The 20,234-nt window shown below is 48.6% G+C and overlaps 1 long non-coding RNA gene across 1 annotated transcript in view; it reads left to right on the top strand.

Moving 5' to 3' along the window:
- Positions 1-2,272: 2,272 nt before the first annotated feature.
- Positions 2,273-20,234, top strand: part of LOC136153660 (uncharacterized) — a 67,695-nt gene continuing 49,733 nt past the window's right edge. The window contains exon 1 of the long non-coding RNA XR_010660419.1: positions 2,273-2,442. This is a non-coding gene — a long non-coding RNA (uncharacterized lncRNA). The remainder of the gene's footprint in view (positions 2,443-20,234) is intronic.

Raw genomic sequence — 20,234 nt, 5'->3', positions numbered from 1 at the left:
TCTCCCAGGGGCCGGGGACCAGCACCAGGGAGAGAGCAGGCAGAGGTCATAGAGACGGTGGAAGCCAAGGGTCAGAGATTCCCGACCTGCTTCTTCCTGCTGCAGAAGTGACAATCATTGTGTGAACCCACAAGACGATTGGTGGGTCCCAGTGGCTCATCGCTTGGATCTCTGTGTGACGGGGCCCTTGGTCCCAGTGGATGACCCTGCTGATTCACACAGCTCACTCTTATGCTGTCTACACGAGGGTCCTGGGGCGGCTGTAACTAAGGACCCCAAACGACCGGCTAAAAACAACAGACATCCATCCTCCCCCAGTCCTGGAGACAGTCCTCAAATGGTCATGGTGTCCCAAGGCTGAGCTCTGTCCAGTGGCTCCGGGGGAGGGTCCTTCCTGCCTCTTCCAGCTTCTGGGAGCTCCAGGCACCCATCCCTGGGCTGGTGGCCACCTCCCTCCCATCCCCACCTCCGTCTCCGTGTGGCTTCTCCTCTGTGTCCATGTCTGTCCTCTTCTATGTCTTATAAGGACCCTGTCACTGGGTTTAGGGCCACCCTCATCCAGGAGGAACATCATCTCAGACCACTTCTACCTGGATAGTCAAGAGTGATCTCTTCATCTCAAGATCCCTCATTAGTTACATCTGCCAAGACCCTTTTGCCAACAGTCATATCCACCGCTAATAGGGATTAAGATGTGCTCATATCTTTTGGCAGACAGTATTCAATCCACTACATCCTATATGAACCAGAAACCTTGAAAACTCAGAAAACATTCATTCCTTCTCGGATGACCTGGAAAACCATGGAGATCACAGCGTTGCTCTCCTGGTTGATTGACCCATGAAGCTACACAGGACCCTGGGTTCATAAGAACGTCTATTGCCTCAATGCCCTGTGACCACCATCTTGAAGTTCTTAATGAAGTGAAAACAAGGAATCCACAGTTTCATTTGCACTGGAACTGCAAATGCTATAGCCTTCTTTGCTCACATTCCTTCCAACCTCAAGAAAGAGAAGCGAATCTAAGTCAATAAGGGCACCCCCACCCCCAGCGTAGCCCTCCCCCATCAAACCATCAACGTACTCGAGCCTGTCATGGGTGGTGAAGACCATCCCCAAGGTCCAGTCCTGAATACTCATTGGAAGGACCGAAGCTGAAGCTCCAATACTTTGGCCTCCTGATGTGAAGAGCTGACTCATTGGAGAAGACCCTGATGCTGGGAAAGATTGAAGGCAGGAGGAGAAGGGGACGACAGAGGGTGAGATGGTTGGATGGCATCACTGATTCGGTGGACATGAACTTGGGCAAGCTCCAGGAGATGGTGAGGGACAGGGAAGCCTGGCATGTTGCAGTCCATGGAGTCGCAAAGAGTCGAACACGACTTGGCGACTGAATGATGACAAGCTCCGGTAAGGCTAGTGGGTTTTGGCTGCACACTGAGGGAGCCTCTGAAAACAATTCACTTTCAGCTGTGCCTTCAACAGAATTCCCAAGCTCATTCCTCTGGGTGTCAGCATTTATCAGACCGCCTCAAGCCATCCTCTTGCTCAGTTTGAGACCCACTGAGCTGCCGCTTTCAGCCCTGGATGCTGGCACCTCCCAGAACTGCTCAGATATTCTGCTAAGTCCTACAGCCGTGACTGTCATGTTTGAAAACTAGGATTACTTCCTGTGCTGAAACCAAGATGAAGACATGCCTCATCTAATATTTCCGAACAGCAAGAATGATGTTCCAAGAAGTGGAATCTTGGCTTAGAGGAAGACCCCAGCCTTTGAGGTTTATGTGTCACCAGAGAGTCATTGCATGGCTTGAGGTCATTGTCCACAAGTGCCAGCTACTCTTCCCATCATCTCAAAGATGATTACTAAGTACACGCTCAGGATGGGGAAGTTGGCCGAGCCACCATCCTTTGTCACTGAGAGAACAGGCTTGCTGAGTTCTTGTTCTTGCTGAGTGTCGCAAGAGTCCCTGGGAGATTCCATAATCCTTGAGCAAAGAGCGGCTCCAAGGTCAAGTGGAACCTTGTAGGACCCTGGCCTCAGATGGCCCCTTCTCATTTCATGACTGCCCTTATGTCATTCATCCACTGGGCAGGCGTGCGTTCTCAGCCATTCAGTCATGTCTGACTCTTCATGACCCTGTGGACTGTAGCTCACCAGGCTCCTCTGTCCATGGGATTCTCCAGGTAAGAGTACTGGAGTGAGTTGTCATTTCCTTCTCCAGGGGATCTTCCCGACCCTAGGAAATCTAACCCACATCTCCTGCATTGGCAGGCAGATTCTTTACCCCTGAGCCATCTGGGAAGCTCTTGTTCACCAGGGTAGAGAGAGAGACCTTGGTTCTGCAGAAGTTACCATGTTCCCGCCACACCTGACTGTGGAACATTCCTCAGAGCTCGGAGACACAGTCCAGCACCTAGAGAGGTCCTGTGCACCCTCAGGTGAGTACGGCTGAATCCGAGGTGTCATGGGCACTGGGATTCTGGGTTTGAGCCTGTCACTGATGTCCAGGAAGCCTGGGAGGGGGCGATGTGGACACACACCGGGATGGAGGATCTTTTGTCCCTGGGCAAACTGTGATTCAGTAGGTGGACCCACAGCATGTGCGTTTGTCAGTAAGGCTGCGCGTTCATCCCTTCCGTGTAGCATCAGTGAGTTCTGTTAACCGATAGGGATGACCGCCTCATCCATCCATCCTTCATCCATCCATCCGTGCATCCATCCCTCCTTTCACCCATTCATCCATCCATGCTTTCATTGATCCATCCTATCCATCCATCCATCTATTCACCCACCCATCCATCTACCCATCCATTCCACTCATCTACATATCCATTCACCCATCCATCCATCTATGTGTCCATTCATCCATCCAACCTTTCACTCATCCATCCATCCATCCTTTCATCTATCCATCTACACATCCATCTGTCCATCATTCCATCTATCCATCTATCCAGCCATCTATCCATCTACCCATCCATTCATGTATCCATTCATCCATCCATGCTTCATCTATCCATCCTTCATCCATCCATCCATCTATCCATCCATCCATCCATGCATCTGTCCACCCATCTGCCCTTCCATCCTTCCATCCATCCTTTCATCTATCCGTCTATCTACCTGTCTATCCATCTACCCATCCATCCATCTATGTATCCATTCATCCATCCATCCTTTCACACATTCATCCATCCATGCTTTCATTGATCCATCCTTCATCCATCCATTCATCCATTCATTCATCCATCCATCTACCCATCCATCCATTCACCCATCTATCCATCCACCCATCCTTTCACCCATCTATCCATCCATCCATCCATTCAGCTGTCCATCTGTCTATCCATCCATCCATCCATCCATCTATCTATCCACCCACCCATCCACCCATCTATCCATCCACCCACCCACTTATCCATCCATCCTTCCATCTATCCATCTATTCATCCATCTATCCATCTACCCATTCATCCATCTATGTAACCTTTCACCCATTCATCCATCCAGCATCCTTTCATCCATCGATCCAGCATCCTTCCATCCATCCATCCTTCATCCATCTACCCCCCCATCCAACCATCCATCCATCCATTCATCCAACCATTCATCCATCTATCCATCCACCCATCTTTTCATCCATCTATGCATCCATCCATTCATCCATCCGTCTGTCTATCCATCCATCCATCTATCTGTCCACCCACCCATCCATCCATCTGTCCATCCACCTACCCTTTTACCCATCCATCCTTCCATCTATCCATCTACCCATCCATCCATCTTTGTATCCTTTCACCCATTCATCCATCCGTGCTTTCATCCATCCATCCAGCAACCTTCCATCCATCCATCCTTCATCCATCTACCCCCCCATCCATCCATCCATCCATCCACCGCTGATCTATCCATCCATCCACTCACACATGCATGCATCCATCCATCCTTCCAGCAACTGTGTTGAGTAGGGCTACCCAGCCAGGCTCTGAGCAAACTCTGGATGGAACTCACTGTTGAGTGGCACAGAGCTCTTGTCCTAAAGGAGCTTGCCATCTAGTGTGGGTTGAGGAGTGGCCCCAAGGATATAAAGTCCTAATGCCTGGAAACTGGGGATGTACTGGATGTGATAAGAGGCACTTTTCATGGGAAAGAGTGAGCTCTGCGAAGGCAGGTCCATGTCAAATGCAACCCAGTTGAAGCTTCCTCTGTCTTGATACCAACTGAATCTTGAGGGTGTCTATTTCATAAACACCTCGCACCTTGGCTTTTAGGAAATACAACCATAGCGGGTACACTGGGCTCCCTCCAAGTCCAGAGGGGTTGGGAAGCTGATTGGGGAAGCTTCTCAGAAGACCCACGGGTCAGACAGGTAGCGCCATGCCTGTTTCCCAAGTGGACTGGTCCTCGGGATGTGTCAAGTCTCACAGTGGGCACCGTCTTTAAGCTTTTTGACGTCTGTCTTCCTGACTCTTCTTCCATCAGTTGGTGCTCCTAACTTGTGCCCTGTCTACACCCGGGTTTGCCGAGTGGACAACAAGACCTATGCATTCAGTCTGAGGGACGCTTAGGGCTAAATGCATACCAGGCATGGTTCTCCATCCAAGCTCCGAAGTCAGTAAATTTGTCATTTAAGAAATGTGTTGAAGCTGTGTGTGTTCTGTTGTCTGGGTACCGCTATCCTAGGGGTGTGTTTAACAAAGGCCACAAAAGCACAAACATTATCCCAGACATAATAATGACCTGGATCTCTGCATGTGTGGTAGGGGAGTGTACATGCTCAGTAAAAAGCGTGATAACTCTCCCATCTCTGAGGCTCTCTTCAACGAAGCGAGTCACAGCACAGGACTTAACTCGCCTCAGTGACCTTTGTTTTTTGGACTTCCCTGATAGCTCAGTTGGTAAAGAATCCACCTGCAAAGCAGGAGACCCTGGTTCGATTCCTGGGTTGGAAAGATCCCCTGGAGAAGGGAAAGGCCACCCACTCCAGTATTCTTGGGCTTCGATTCCCGGGTTGGGAAGACCCCCTGAAGAAGGGAAAGGCTACCCACTCCAGTATTCTGGCCTGGAGAATCCCATGGACTGTATGGTCCATGAGGTCCAAAGAGTTGGACACGACTGACCGACTTTCACTTTCAACGAAGCATTTTCTGAGGATCACACACTTCTAGCAATCTTTGCATTTATTGCTAACTTACAACTCCTGGTGATATCAACTGCATCTATTTCTTCCCTTTTTTCTTTATAATTCTTAGTCTTCATTCTAGGATGTCGTGTCGAACTTCCTGTGTTTGATGCCTTCCCTTAATTTCTGACTTTTCATATATCTGATCACAGTGTCCTTGTTTCTTTCTGATGCTTGGGTTGCATCTCATAGATTCATTCTTATTTTCATGGTTCCTCTTTACCCTCATGGGTAACTGAAATGGGCATTTAAAAATCCCCAAGTGCATAGAATTACAAATAATCATTTTAACGTCGTGAGTTCAGGAATACATTTACCCAGAATATGCTTAAATTGTCCCTCAAGGACCCTTTGGGACTTCTGGTCTACCGTGCTGCTCAATGTGTAGATGCATTGAGAATTTTTCATTCAAGAATATCCTGAGGGATGAAACATAAGATGGCAACTTGTGAGCTTCCTTAGTGACTCAGTGGTAAAAATCTGCCTGCCGATGTGGGAGACCTGGATTCGATCCTGGAGAAGGTCGTGGCAACCCACTCCAGTGTTCTTGCCTGGAGAATCCCATGAACAGAGGAGCCTGGCAGGCTGCATTCCATGGGGTCACAAAGAGTCGGAAATGACTGAGTGACTAGCAGTTTCACTTCTTTTACATTCATGAATCAAATTCTGAGAAATCCCAAAGTGCAGGCATCTGGCCACTTGATCCTGCTTCCTTTCAAAACTCCATCTCTGAAGGGGAGGAAGGAGCCAAAATGGGACGAGTTCCAACAACCTTCATAATAGAAAGATACAGACCCTGTTGCTCGGTCGCTTCAGTCGTGTCTGACTCTCTGTGACCCCATGGACTGTAGCCCACTAGGCTCATCTGTCCATGGGATTTCCCAGGCAAGAATACTGGAGTGGGTTGCCATTTCCTCCTCCAGGGGATCTTTCCGACCCGGGGATAGAACCCTCTTCTCCTGCATTGACAGGCAGGTTGTTTAACATGCTGAGGCACCTGGGAAGCACAGACCCCGTTGGGTTCCATCATTTCCTGCCAGTCTTTGAAATTCTTTCCATGCAGGTTTTTACAAGTGCCAAAGCAGAATGAAATGTAGCCATCTATTTCCGAGAGGGTGAAGGACATTAGAGGCAGTGCGTGAGTGGTGGTGTGCTGTTTGCGGGGCTGGAAGGAGTTATAAAACTGTCCACGGTGATTCAGAGAACGCCAGAAGCTGTCAGAAGCATGGGATCCGCTTTCAGGACCTGCCTGGGGGTGTTGGGGGGAGATGTCACATGGTCATGTTAGAGATGCAAAATTATTTCTCGAGGAAGATGACCAAAAGCATCGCCAGACGGTGCAGGTGGCATCTCTCCACTTGGAAAGCGGTGGACGGGGCCCCGGTGGGTCACACCAGCGAATGGGTGTGTCTGAGAGGTTCACTAATCTGCAGAGGGACATCCAGACACAGCCAGGAAACAGGACCAAGTGGCCAGATGCCTGCACTTTGGGATTTCTCAGAATTTGATTCATGAATGTGAAAGAAGTGAGACTGCTAGTCACTCAGTCGTGTCCAACTCTTTGCGACCCCGTGGACTGCAGCCCGCCAGGCTCCTCTGTCCATGGGATTCTCCAGCCAAGAATACTGGAGTGGGTTGCCATTTCCTCCTCCAGGGGATCTTCCCAACCCAGGGATCAAACCCAGGACTCTCCCGTCTCTTGCATTGGCAGCTGGATTCTTTACTGCTAAGTCACCAGGGAAGTCTAACAGAGTCCCAGTGCAGCCAAAAATAAATTAAAAAAAAAAAGAATCCACAAACGCTCTGTTGGAAACAGGTATAGACTTCTCTTCCCTCACCCTTTTCATTATGATTATACATGCAGTCATGTCATCCGACCCCAACCCTTCATAGCAAATAGATGGGTGAAAATGGAAACAGTGACAGACCCGAGTGATCAAGCCCAAGGCTCTTACATCTCCTGCGTTGACTAGCACCACCTGGGAAGCCCAGATGGATAGACAGACATTTTAGACATGTAGATGATAGATAGAGATAGATAGAAAGACAAGAAAATAGATAGATATGACACATACATAGATAGAAAGAATGAAAAAGAATAGATGATAAATAAGCAACTGATAGATGATAGATATATACTCAATAAGTGATACATACATCATCGAAACAAAGAATATAAAAAAACTGAAAGGGTTAGTTACTCAGTCATGTCTGACTCTTTTCGACCCCGTGGATTGCAGCCCGCCAGGCTCCTCTGTCCATGGGATTCCCCAGGCAAGAATACTGGGGTGGGTTACCATTTCCTCCTGCAGGGGATCTTCCCAACCCAGGGATCAAACCCACGTGTCCTGGGCTTCCCAGCTGATGCTAGTAGAAGGAAGGATGAAAAAAGAAAATATAGATGCTAGATGGTGGATAGATAATAGGTGATGGATACGTAGACAGACAGACTGCGTCTCTCAAGCTAAGTCTAGATTTCTCAGCCTCAGCCCTACTGACATCTGGGGCTGGACTCTGTGCCGTGGGTCATCCTGGGCTCCGTGGAGTGTGGGGCAGAGTCCCTGGGCTCCCACCCACCACACACCGGGAGCCCCACCACCATTGTAACACCCCAGACGCTGGCCATCTGTGTTCCAATGTCCCCAGATGTTGCCAGGGTCCCCCGGAGGCCAGGGTCCTTTGGGGACCACCAGGCCCCACTCGAAAGACTAAAGCATTCAGAGCCACGTGCAAATAGCTTTTAGAACGGCAGAGCTGGGATGCACATTAAAATTCCAAGTGAGTTATCCATGGGTTCCAGACCAAATTAAAAAAATTAAAAAAAATAGAGCCGCTGAGACCCACCCCAGCCCGTGAGCTCTCTTGCTTACTTCTCAGGCGGAGGCGTCCCCGGCTGCCCTTTCTCAGAGCACTCAAGGGTCTGGGAGGCAGGGAGAGGCTGGTGGACGTGCGTCTCAGAGCATACGTTCCCCCCGACACCTGCCTGCCCGCATGCCTGGTCCTGGGGTCCCTCCCGTAGACACAGCCTCAGCAGCTGGATGGAGCTGGTACCCGGCCCAATGGCGTGGAAGGCGACTCAGGACATTAAGGGGATCCAGGCAAGGGGTCCTGCCAGCGCCAAGCAGCAGTGACACGCTTGCCTTCTCTGGGATTGCGGTGTTGTGATGCCACTTCCAGCTCCTCTCTGGACCTGTGTCAGCGGGAGGGCAGGAGGGAAAGGGAAGGAGACAGAGAGAAGCAGAGAGAGACAGAAGCAGAGAGAGAAGCAGAAAGAGATAAAGAGAAGCAGACAGAGAGAGCAAGCAGTTTAATTCAGTTCAGTCACTCAGTCGTGTCCGACTCTGTGACCCCATGAATCGCAGCACGCCAGGCCTCCCTGTCCATCACCAACTCCCGGAGCTTGCTCAAACTCATGTCCATCCAGTCGGTGATGCCATCCAACCATCTCATCCTCTGTCGTCCCCTTCTCCTCCTGCCTTCAATCTTTTCCAACATCAGGGTCTTTTCCAATGAGTCAGCTCTTCCCATCAGGTAGCCAAAATATTGGAGTTTCAGCTTCAGCATCAGTCGTTTCAGTGAACATTCGGGACTGATTTCCTTTAGGATGGACTGGTTGGATCTCCTTGGAGTCCAAGGGACTCTCAAGAGTCTTCTCCAACACCACAGTTCAAAAGCGTCAATTCTTCTGTGCTCAGCTTTCTTTATAGTCCAACTCTCACATCCATACATGACTACTGGAAAAACCACAGCTTTGACTACATGGACCTTTGTTGAGAGAAGCAGAGAGAGAGGTAAAGACGGATATAGAATGAGAGAGAAGCAGAGCGAGGTGGGTTTCTCTGCAAGGCACCCAATGTAGGTCCAAGTAAAGAGATAAGCAGCTTATGGTCAGAAGACCAGAACTCCCTCAAGAGTTCATTTCAAGTTCATTTCAAGGTCCTTGAAGACCTTCTGGGAATCGCTTTTTTGTTTTGTTTTGTTTAAGAAAGTGAAGCAGAGGGTCCCAGGGTATGTGATCACCTGCTGGACCATCTTCTGATTGGCTGGTGGTGACATCATCGGGAGCCAGCATCACCCACCTTCTGCTTCCAGCCGTCTGGGGTCCCCGTGCTGGTGGGAAGGGCACATCGTTAACTCCTTCCACTTCCTGGGAGCTTCAGTGTCTGCAATATAGCTCAAAGGACAGGGCTCAGAATGTTACCTCCAGCCCTTGAAGAGGAACTGGAGGTCCTTGGCTTTGCTTAATGGATAAGTTATTTGCATTTGGTCTCCCTTGACCCTTTTCCTCACCTCCAGCCCTTGAGGAGGATCTGAATGTCCTTGGCTTTGCTTAATGGCTAAGTTATTTGCATTTGATCTCCCTTGACTCTTTTCCTCACCTCCAGTCCTTGAGTAGGAACTGGAGGTCCTTGGCTTTGTTTAATGGTTAAATTATTTGTATTTGATCTCCTTTGACTGTTTTTGTCACCTCCAGCCCTTGAGGAGGAACTGGAGGTCCTTGGTTTTGTTTAATGGCTAAGCTATTTGTATTTGATCTCCTTTGACTGTTTCTTTTTGCTTCTGCCTTTGCTCTCTTCTCTGATTCAGTTTATTCTTTGGCACTCTCGGGGAAGTCCTAGGAGGCGAAAGCTTTCTTCTAAAGAGCAGGCAGGAGGAGAGCGTGAGGTGGGGGGTGTTCTGCCCAGGGAAGGACCCACAGAGTTGGCTCATTAACAACATTATTAATAAGAATTGTAGACATTGTAGAAATGAAGCAAAAGCTACCCCATTTCCCCTTTCATTCTCATGCATGCTCAGTCTTTTGCAAACCCGTGAACTGCAGCCCACCAGGCTCCTCTGTCCTTGAGATTCTCCAGGCAAGAATACTGGAGTGGGTTGCCATTTCGTCCTCCAGGGGATCTTCCCCGACTCAGGGATCGAACCCAGGTTTGCTGCATCTCCTGCATTGGCCAGGGGAGTTCTTTACCACTGGTACCACGGGCTTTTTCTTTTTTTTTCTTTTTTCTCTCCCCAGCATCTGATGAATTTCAAATGTTTTCAGCTTAGAATAATTCTCAAGCCAACTCTAATCCCCATGGAGTTAAAAAAAAAAAAAAAGATAGCAAGAAGAGACGAGAATTTCAAGTCAATGAAATTGGAAGTATCTCAGCTGTGACAGACTCTTTGCTACCCCATGGACTGTATAGTCCTTGGGATTCTCCAGGCCAGAATGCTGGAGTGGGTTGACATTTCCTTCTCCAGGGGGATCTTTCCAACCCAGTCATGGAACCCAGGTCTCCCGCATTGCAGGTAGATTCTTTACCAGCTGAGCCGCCAGGGAAACCCAAGAATACTGGAGCAGGTAGCCTATCCCTTCTCCAGCGGATCTTCCCGACCCAGGAATCAAACCAGGGTCTCCTGCATTGCAGGCAGATTCTTTACCAGCTGAGCTATCAGGGAAGCCAACAACTCAGCCAAAAAATGTGTGTTGAAGTAGCTTGATGCTGTCAACCAAAAAATACAGTCACCACCTGAAATCAGAGTTATTTTATTGGGTGGGCATGTTGAGGACTCCGAGCCTGGGGCGGCAGCTTGTCCGTAACTCTGAGAAAACTGCTCCAAGGAGGCTGGAGGGGGAGTCAGGCTGTATATAAGTTTGCAACAAAGGGAGCAGGCTGTCTGAACAGCAAAGATCAGATATCAGTGAGGGAACTGAGGATTCTGTGTGGGAAGATGCCCCCTGTGGGCTCACTGAATTCACTCCTTTCACACGTACCTCGGCTGTCTGGGGCAAAGCCTGTTTCCTTGTTCACCTTCAGGAGAGGTAGATGTCACGGATGGCCGATTCTTGTATTCTCCCAGCTGCTCTGCAATCACCGTGGGGGTGGTGGATCGAAATTTTGCCATCGTCTTGGCCCAGACTGTAAAGGATCCGCCTCCCATGCAGGAGACCCAGGTTGGATTCCTGGGTCGGGAAGATCCCCTGGAGAAGGACACAGTAAACCACTCCAGTATTCTTCCTGCAGAATCCCATGGACAGAGGAGCCTGGCGGGCTACAGATCATGGGGTCACAGAGAGTTGGACACGATTGAGCTGCTTTCACTTAACATTCACATTTGGAGGCTGGAAGTCACTGATGGCTGTGACAATTCTTGCTTATTGTTACAGCCAGAGATATTATCATTTCAGACTACTCTAGGGGCTCTTTGGTCGGGCAGATCCCCTGGAGGAGGGCATGGCAACCCACTCCAGTATTCTTGCCTGGAGAATCCCATGGACGGAGGGGCCTGGTGGGCTACAGTCTCTGTGGTTGCAAAAGAGTCAGATGTGACAGCAACTTAAACAACAGGGGATCTTCCCTACCCAGGGATTGAACTCAGGCCTCCGGTATTGCAGGCGGATTCTTTACTGACTGAGCCACCATGCTCGCCCAAGAATACTTGAGTGGGTAGCCTATCCCTACTCCAGGGGATCTTCCCAACCCAGGGATTGAACTGAGGTCTGCTGCATTGCAGGCAGATTCTTTACCATCTGAGACACCAGGGAAGTCCTGTAATCATAAAGATTTTTTAAAATGTAATATTTATTGAAGTTTAAAAAAATTTTTAATATATCTTTATTTTTGGCTTCTCTGGTTGTGGCATGTGGGATATTTCATTGCTTGGCGGGCAGGCTTCGTTGCCCCGAGGTGTATGAGATCTTAGTTCCCTGACCAGGTATTGAACCCATATCCCTTGCAGTGAAAGGCAGATTCCTAACCCCTGGGCCGCCAGGAGTCTCAATCACAAAGGTTTTGTTCTGAGGGAGGCAGAGGATCAGATAGGCAGGGAGGCAAGCAAGCAGGTGACAGAAGAGAGAATTCAAGATGGTAACCTACTTTTTGGAGGAAGAAGCCAGGAACTTCGGATGCAGCTCCAGAAGCCGAAAGAGACCCAGAAATAGATTCCTCCCCGCCAAGTCCTGCCAGCACCTCTATCGTAGCCCCGCGTGACCTGTTTCAGACATCTCGCACACAGAAACGTGAGACAGTCCCTGTGTCTTGTGTTGGCATCATCGGTTCCAGCAGGCCCCCAGCGCTCACTGACTCCGTGCCATGCCCATTGTTGCCCAGCATGGAGAAACAGTCGTCCATCTCCCCTGACGCTGGACATCTCATACGACCTCTGGATTTCTTGCTGTCCTTTCGTGAAGCCCGGCGTTGAAAATCAGTCAAAACACACACGGGTTCATCCACCTCACTAGAGCTGACGCAAACCTGTTCCTTTTTCATGGCTGAGTAATATTCCATTGTGTATACCTGCCACAACTTCTTTATCCATTCCTCTGTCAGTGGACATCTACATTTCTTCTGTGTCTTTATGGTAGTTCAGTTGCTTAGCTGTGTCCAACTCTCTGCGACCCCATGGACTGCAGTCTTCCCATCTCCCGGGGTTTGCTCAGACTCATGTCCGTTGAGTCAGTGATGCCATCCAGCCATCTCATCCTCTGCCGCCCCCTTCTCCTTTTGCCCTCCATCTTTCCCAGCATCAGAGTCGTTTCCATGTCCTACCTCCTGTGAATAGTGTTGTGATGAACACTGGAGTGCATGTGTGGTTTTGAATTATTGTTTCCCCAGGGTATATACCCAATAGTGGGATTGCTGGGTCATATGGTCGTTTTATTCCTAGTTCTTGAAGGAATGCCCCTACTCTTCTCCATCGTGGTTGTACCAATTTACATTCGCACCCAGAGTGTAAGAGGGTGCCCTTCACTCCACACCCTCTGCAGCATTTATTGTTTGTAGGTTTTTCGCTGACGGCCATTCTGACTTTTGTGAGCAGATAGCTCATTGCTGTTTTGATTTGCTTTTCTCTAAGAATGAGCCATGCTGAGGGATGATGTGGGGAGTGGGAGGGGGGTGTTCAAGAGGGAGGGGACTTATGTATGCCTTCCGTGGACTCGCATTTTTGTGCAGCGGAAACCAACAAAACTTTATAAAGCAATTCTCCTCCAGTTAACACACACACACACGCGCGCGCACGCGCGCGCCTTCGGCAGACTCCCACTGTTGTGCAGTAGAAGCCAACACAGCATTGTAAAACAAATCTCCAGTTAAAACACACACACAGAGGCAACTGCAACCTTTATTCCATTGGAACAAGCAAAGTGGGCTGTCGTTGCAAATTGCTCCCTCTCTGTCTCTCTCTCTTTTTTTTTTTGGCTCCTCTGAGCCTCCCTTGCTGACCTGGTCTCTCCCTGTCTTCGCAGTCAAGTCCTCTGTCTCCCCCTCAGCTCTTCATTTCAGATTCCTACCCGTTTAATAACAGCTGCACCGGGATCTCCGCCTGTCCCTTGGAAATTAATTTAGCTACCTTCACAGGGAGACCTCGCTTCTGACTTGAAAGTACCTGACGGCGAGGGGGGTGGAGAGGGTTAGCCTGAGGCCAAGGTCACAGCCTCGCATCAAGCGCTCCGAGCTCCCCCGCCACCCCCGGCCCCCGGGCTGTGCTGCAGACCACATTAGTAATTGATGCTTCAAGCCAGCATCCCTGGGCAGAGATGCCAGCCGGGTCCATTGGAAATTCTGCAAGTCATCCTGGGTCCATGTGTTTGTCCGTGTGAAGGATGGACTAGAGCACAGAGGAGGAAAAGGAAAAAAGGGATGCTTTCCTTGGAATGAGGCCGGAGGGTTGTAGATGAGGTAGCTGTGTGTGGAGCCTTGCCCACGTGTGGGTACCCCTGTGCCCGTCTGGCATCTTTTTCTGTCTGCATCACCAGCTTTTCCAGGTCGGGTCTCTTGGTTGCCTGGTCGGGACGTGCATGCAACGGCGCTTCAGTTGTGTCTGACTCTGTGAGCCCATGGACTGTGGCCCGCCAGCCTCCTCTGTCCGTGGGATTCTCCAGGGAAGAACACTGGAGTGGGTTGCCATTTCCTTGGGGGACTCAAGATCTCTCTATCTCTCTCTGAGAATAGAGGCTTCTTACATCCTGAGGTCATCTGCGAGATGAAGTTTTAAATGGTGGTTGGTTGGTTGGTCAGTTGCCCAGTCGTGTCTGGCTGTTTGCAACCCCACGGACTGCAGCACACCAGGCTTCCCTGTCCTTCACCAGCTCCTGGAGTTTGCTCAAACTCATGTCCATCGAGTCAGTGATGCCATCACCACCTCATCCTCTGCCACCCTCTTCTCCTTTTGCCTGAAGCCTTTGAGAAAGGGGAATGGTGGCATTTTGGTAAAAGTCACAGTCCTGGAAAGACCCTGTTGGATGAGACACAACCGTGAGCCAGCCCCAGGAACCTGGCAAACAGCACGTTCCCCAGAGGGCTGAGTGATGCTAAGGGGAGTTTTTGAGACCGAGGGGCAGATTCTGAGGTGGTTCTGTGCAGGAGCCCGGATTGTCTGCGGGCTCTCCGCCAGCCTGCTCTTTCTGCATCAGAAATTGTGTCTTCACCTTCTAGACCTGGGTTTCTTAGCCTCACGGCCCTCTCATCTGGGGCTGGATGGCCCTGGGCTGGGGGTTGTCTTGTGCACTTGGGGTGTGGAGCAGCAGCCCTGGTCTCCACCCACCACGTGCCGGGAACAACCCCCCACCCCAACTGTGACAACCAGAAGTGTCTCTGGATGTCGTCATATGTCCCCTGGGGGCAGTCATCCCTGGTTGAGAACCACAGCTATGGATGGATAGATAGATGGATGGATGGATGGATGGATGAATTAGGTAGATGGATAGATGGATATAAATAGATGGATGAGTGGATGGATGTAGATAGATGGATTGATGGATAGATGGATTAGATACATGGATAGATGGATATAAATGGATGGATGGATGGGTGAGTGGATGCATGTAGATAGATGGATTGATGGATACATGGATAGATAGATGGATGGGTAGATGGATGGATGGATGGATGGATTAGATAGATGGATAGATGGCTATAAATAGATGGATAGATGGCTATAAATAGATGGATAGATGGATGGATAGGTAGATGTATAGGTAGATGGATACACAGATGGATGGATGGTTGACTAGATTAGATAGATGGGTAGATGTATAGATGGATGGACAGATGATAGATATTGACTTGGCTACAAAGTTTATTCAGGTTTTTCTGTAAGATTATAGATAGAAAGATTGATAGGTGATCTGAGAAATGAATATAGATAGGTAGGTAGATAGAGACATTGATAGATAAGTGATAGATAAATAGATCAATAGATTATATAATAGATAAATGAATGGAAAATATATAGATAGATATAGATAGATAGATAATGTAGATATATAGATAATAGATAAGGTGACTAGATGATTGATAGATACAATGGATGAGTGGACAATTAGATGGGTGGATGGATACATATAGATAGATAGATGAATAAATCTTAGATAAATGCTAGATGGATAAAAGATACATAAATTATAGATAAGTAGATAAGGTGAATAGATGATTAATAGATATAATGGACGGATGGGCAGTTAGATGAATGGATAGATGATAGACAAATGAATAGATAAATGATAGATGGATAGATAAATTGGATAACAGATAAATGAAAAGATAAATCATAGATAGATAGACGACTTCCTTGGTGGGTCAGCTGGTAAAACATCTGGCTGCAATTTGGGAGACCCGGGTTCAATCCCTGAGTCGGGAAGATCCCCTGGAGAAGGGAATGTCTACTCGCTCTAGTATTCTGGCCTGGAGAATCTCATGGACAGAGGAGCAGGGTAGGCTCTAGTCCATGGGGTCACAGAGATGGATGGATAGATAATTTAAGTATTTGACTCTCATTTCCGTGGTTGCTGGGAGTCCAGCAGACGTATACTTTTCTCCTGTCGGCTCCAAGGACCAAAGAAGGTTCTGCTGTTCAGTCAGACACCAGACACATGCCAGCTTATTGGGGATTAAGATTTAGTGTTTGCTTTTTGTTTGCACTTTTTAAAAATCTCTCCACTTACTGTGGTTGCTTGAGAAGTCATTAAAAGAAGAGGTTCTATATCGCGAGTAAACACTACTTCAATTTAAAAAATAGTGTGGTCCAAACTACTCTACATAGGATGGAGAAGGAAATGGCAACCCACTCCAGTATCCTTGCCTGGAGAATCCCATGGACAGAGGAGCCTGGCGGGCTACAGTCCACGGGGTCGCAAGAGTCAGACACGACTTAACAACTGAACCACCACCATCAACTATATATACGGTGGCTAAACACCAAGATTCTACTGTGGAGGACAGGGAAGTGTATTCAGTGTCCTGTGGTGAACCACAATGGAAAAGGACGTGAAAAAGGAGTGAAGGTGTTCGTCGCTCCGTTGTGTCCAACTCTGCAACCGCATGGACTATGGTCTGCCAGGCTCCTCTGTCAGTGGGATTTCCCAGGCAAGAATGCTGGAGTGGGTTACCATTTCCTCCTCCAGGGGACATATATATATATGTATATATCTGTATGTATATATATATTCATGGGCTTCCCTGAAAAAGGAAATATATATATATATATGCATTTATGTATATATATTTCCAATATACATAAATTGAAATATATGAATGTACTCCAGTCCTTCCAACACACACACAACTTGGTCACTTTGCTTATTAACAGAAATTAACAATGCAAATCAACTGTACTTCGATACAGTTTTTTTTACAGAAATCATGACTGGAAAAGGAGAATTTCTGAAATGATCCCTGACTTTGAATAAAGGCTTTCTTTTGCCTTGTTTTTTTTTTTTGATTTTTGAAAACATTCAAACCTGTTCGTTGTCACCCAGGGTTACCTGTTTACAGGGAAATCAGGTGGCATTCTATGTAGATGAACTTATTTACAAAACAAAAGCAGAATTTGCAGGCACAGAAAACAGCCTCAGAGTTCCCATTGAACCCTGGGGTGAGGAATAAAGAAGGAGTTTGGTGTTAGCACACACACACCATTCCACGTAAGACAGATTATTAACAAGGACCTACTGTACAGCCCAGGGAACCCTGCTCAATCTTATGTGACAACCTAAATGGGAAAAGAATTTGAAAAAGAATAGATACGTGTGTAACTGAATGACTTTCCTGGACAACCTGAAACCCCTGAAACATTGTAAATAATCTATGATCTTCAAGTGTTAGCTGCTTAATCGCATCTGACGCGACGGACTGCAGCCCGCCAGGCTCCTCCGTCCGGGGGATTCTCCAGGCAAGAATCCTAGACTGGGTTGCCATGCCCTCCTCCAGGGGAGGAGATCAAACCTGACCGGGGATCAGACCTGCATCTCCTGCATTGCAGGCAGACTGTTTACCGACTGAGCCCCCAGAGACGCCAATATCAACCTCACTCCAATATAAAATAAAAACTAAAGAAAAAAAATTTTTTTTTTAGTTAAAAAAAAAATAAACAAGATGGATAGCATCGGATTGTACCCACAGCATCTTAGGAACTTTTGGACACAAATTGAACAGCCCTGTTCTGGAGGAAATAGAATAGGTATCATAAATAGGCCAACAGTCTCTGGGTCTATGAAGGAGTTTTCTGCCAGGCCGTTTCCAAGAAAACGGTTTTCTGTCCACAGTGAAATGAGCCAGCCCGGTTATCTCCGAACAGAAATGTCCCGAAACAGAAATGTCCCGAAATCCTTCATCTCTGTGCGTGGCTCGCTTAGAGAGATGGATTTCACATTCTCGTGGAGAAACTGTACTTTTCTGTGTAACGCAGCCTAAGTCCCAGCTCCTCGGTTTACACCTTGGAGATGAAATCAGAAGCACGGTGACATTCTAGGATATTTACCCGACTCTTGGTTCTGTGCCCTTTGCAGTGGGGGTTCCTGGGGGACATTTGTTTCTAGGCCTGGAGACCTTCTCTGTCAGCAGACGACTTTGCACAATCAATAGGCTTTTGTTCCCGCACTTTACAGGAAAAAGTGTGTAAGCCGGTGCTCAGTAATACAGAACTGACCCTATCTGAGCCAGAGTAAGTTGGAAAAAATTTACTGCAATGTATATGTTCTCCACTTGCTCAGGCATGTCTGACGCTTTGCGACCCCATGGACTGCAGCACGCCAGGCCTCCTTGTCCATCACCAACTCCCGGAGCTTGCTCAAACTCATGTCTATCGCATTGGTGATGCCATCCAACCATCTCATCCTCTGTCGTCCCCTTCTCCTCCTGTCCTCAATCTTTCCCAGCATCAGAGTCTTTTCCAATGAGTCGCCTCAAGTGGCCAAAGTATTGGAGCTTCAGCTTCAGCATCAGTCCTTCCAATGAACACTCAGGTCTTATCTCCTTCAGGATGGACTGGTTGGATCTCCTTGCAGTCCAAGGGACTCTTGAGAGTCTTCTCCAGCACTACAGTTCAAAAGCCTCAATTCTTCGGCACTCAGCTTTCTTTATAGTCCAACTCTCACACCCATACATGACCACTGGAAAAGCCACAGCTTTGACTAGATGGACCTTTGTTGGCAAAGCAAAAAACAGACATGTACCCAAAACCCAGAGAGGAAGATGGGAACAGCACAGCCTGCATTTTGCAGAGTTCTTCCTCACTGAGCATTCCTCACTCTTATATTAAAGGCAGAAAACAGAAAAGGGTTTTTACTCCACGTTCAGTCATCGGATTGGTGAGCTCAGAAATTCCGCGCGGGAAGAGAAGCAGTCCATCTGCTCAGAGCTCAGCGCCTCTCAGCTCCCACGTGTCTGCACCCCGGGTGGCTGCCCAGCTCTGCTCGTTGACACCTCCTGTCTCATCCCCCAACCCCAGGCTCTTCAACAAAACATTCATTTTTCAAGGTCAGAGTTCTTGCCTCCAAGCGGTGCACGGATTGCTCCATCGCTGCAGAGTGTGGAGGTTCAAGTGTGCTGTGATATGCTTAATCGCCCAGTCCTGCCTGACTCTCTGGGACCCCATGGACTGCAGCCCGCCAGGTTCCTCTGTCCATGAGATTCTCCAGGCAAGGATACCGGAGTGGGTTGCCGTTTCCTCCTCCAGGGCATCTTCCGAACTCAGGGATTGAACCCAGGTCTCCAGTATTGCAGGTGGATTCTTTACGAACTGAGCTACCAGAGAAGCCCTAGAGGTTCAGCTAGAAAATGGCTGGATTCCTGTCCATCTGCGGGGTCCTTTATCTACTCAGACGTGTCTAAGTCTGCTCAGTCCTGTCCGACTCTTTGTGACCCTGTGGACTGCAGCACGCCAGGCTCCTCTGTCCATGAGATTCTCCAGGCAAGGATACCGGAGTGGGTTGCCATTTCCTCCTCCAGGGGATCTTCCCTGCCCAAAGACCGAACCTAGCGTCTTCTGATTTGGCAGGCAGATTCTTTACCGCTGAGCCTCCTGGGAATATCTCCTCAGAGCTGAGGAGCAAAAAACAAACCAACAAACAAAAAAAGACTCCACATGGGACTTCCCTGGGAGCCCAGTGGTTAGGACTCTGCGCGTTTACTTGCCAAGGGTTCCGCTTCAATCCCTGGTCTGGGAAGGAAGACCTCAAGAGCCACACAGTAGGGCCAATGAATAAATAAACGATATTTTAAAACCCAGCAAACCAAAGAGCCGCACTCCATGTGAGTCCGTTGCGTGAGAGGTGCGGAAACCTCAGGACCCCCAGAGGCCGCGCAAGTTGACAGTCCCAGAGCAGTCAGGACCCAGAAACGGGAAGGGAGCCCCCGAGAGTGAACAGGAGGGAACAGAACACAGAATTCATCCACCTGAGAGGTGAGGAGGAGACGGAAGTAAGCGAGGCAGAAATCACGCTTGAATGAAATACGAAAAAGCATCCCACTGCCTCATTTGGCATCTTTAAAAAAAAATTTTTTTCTTTAATTTTTATATTGGAGTGTATACTTGATGACGGCTTCCCTGATGACTCAGACAGGGAAGAATCTGCCTACCGATGCAGGAGATGCAGGTTTGATCCCTGGGTTGGGAAGGTCCCCTGGAGAAGGAAATGGCAATCCATTCCCATATTCCTGCCTGGAGAATTCCAGGGACAGAGGAGCCTGGCGGGCTACAGTCCACGGGGTCTCAGAGACTCGGACACGACTGATCAACTGAGCGCACACGCAGTTGACGAACAATGTTGTGTTATTCCCACGTGTACAA

Source organism: Muntiacus reevesi, chromosome X (assembly GCF_963930625.1).
Source record: "Muntiacus reevesi chromosome X, mMunRee1.1, whole genome shotgun sequence".
Classification (NCBI taxonomy): Eukaryota; Metazoa; Chordata; class Mammalia; order Artiodactyla; family Cervidae; genus Muntiacus; species Muntiacus reevesi.
The sequence above is the reverse complement of the archived record's forward strand: the minus strand, read 5'-3'. Positions and strand labels throughout refer to the sequence as shown.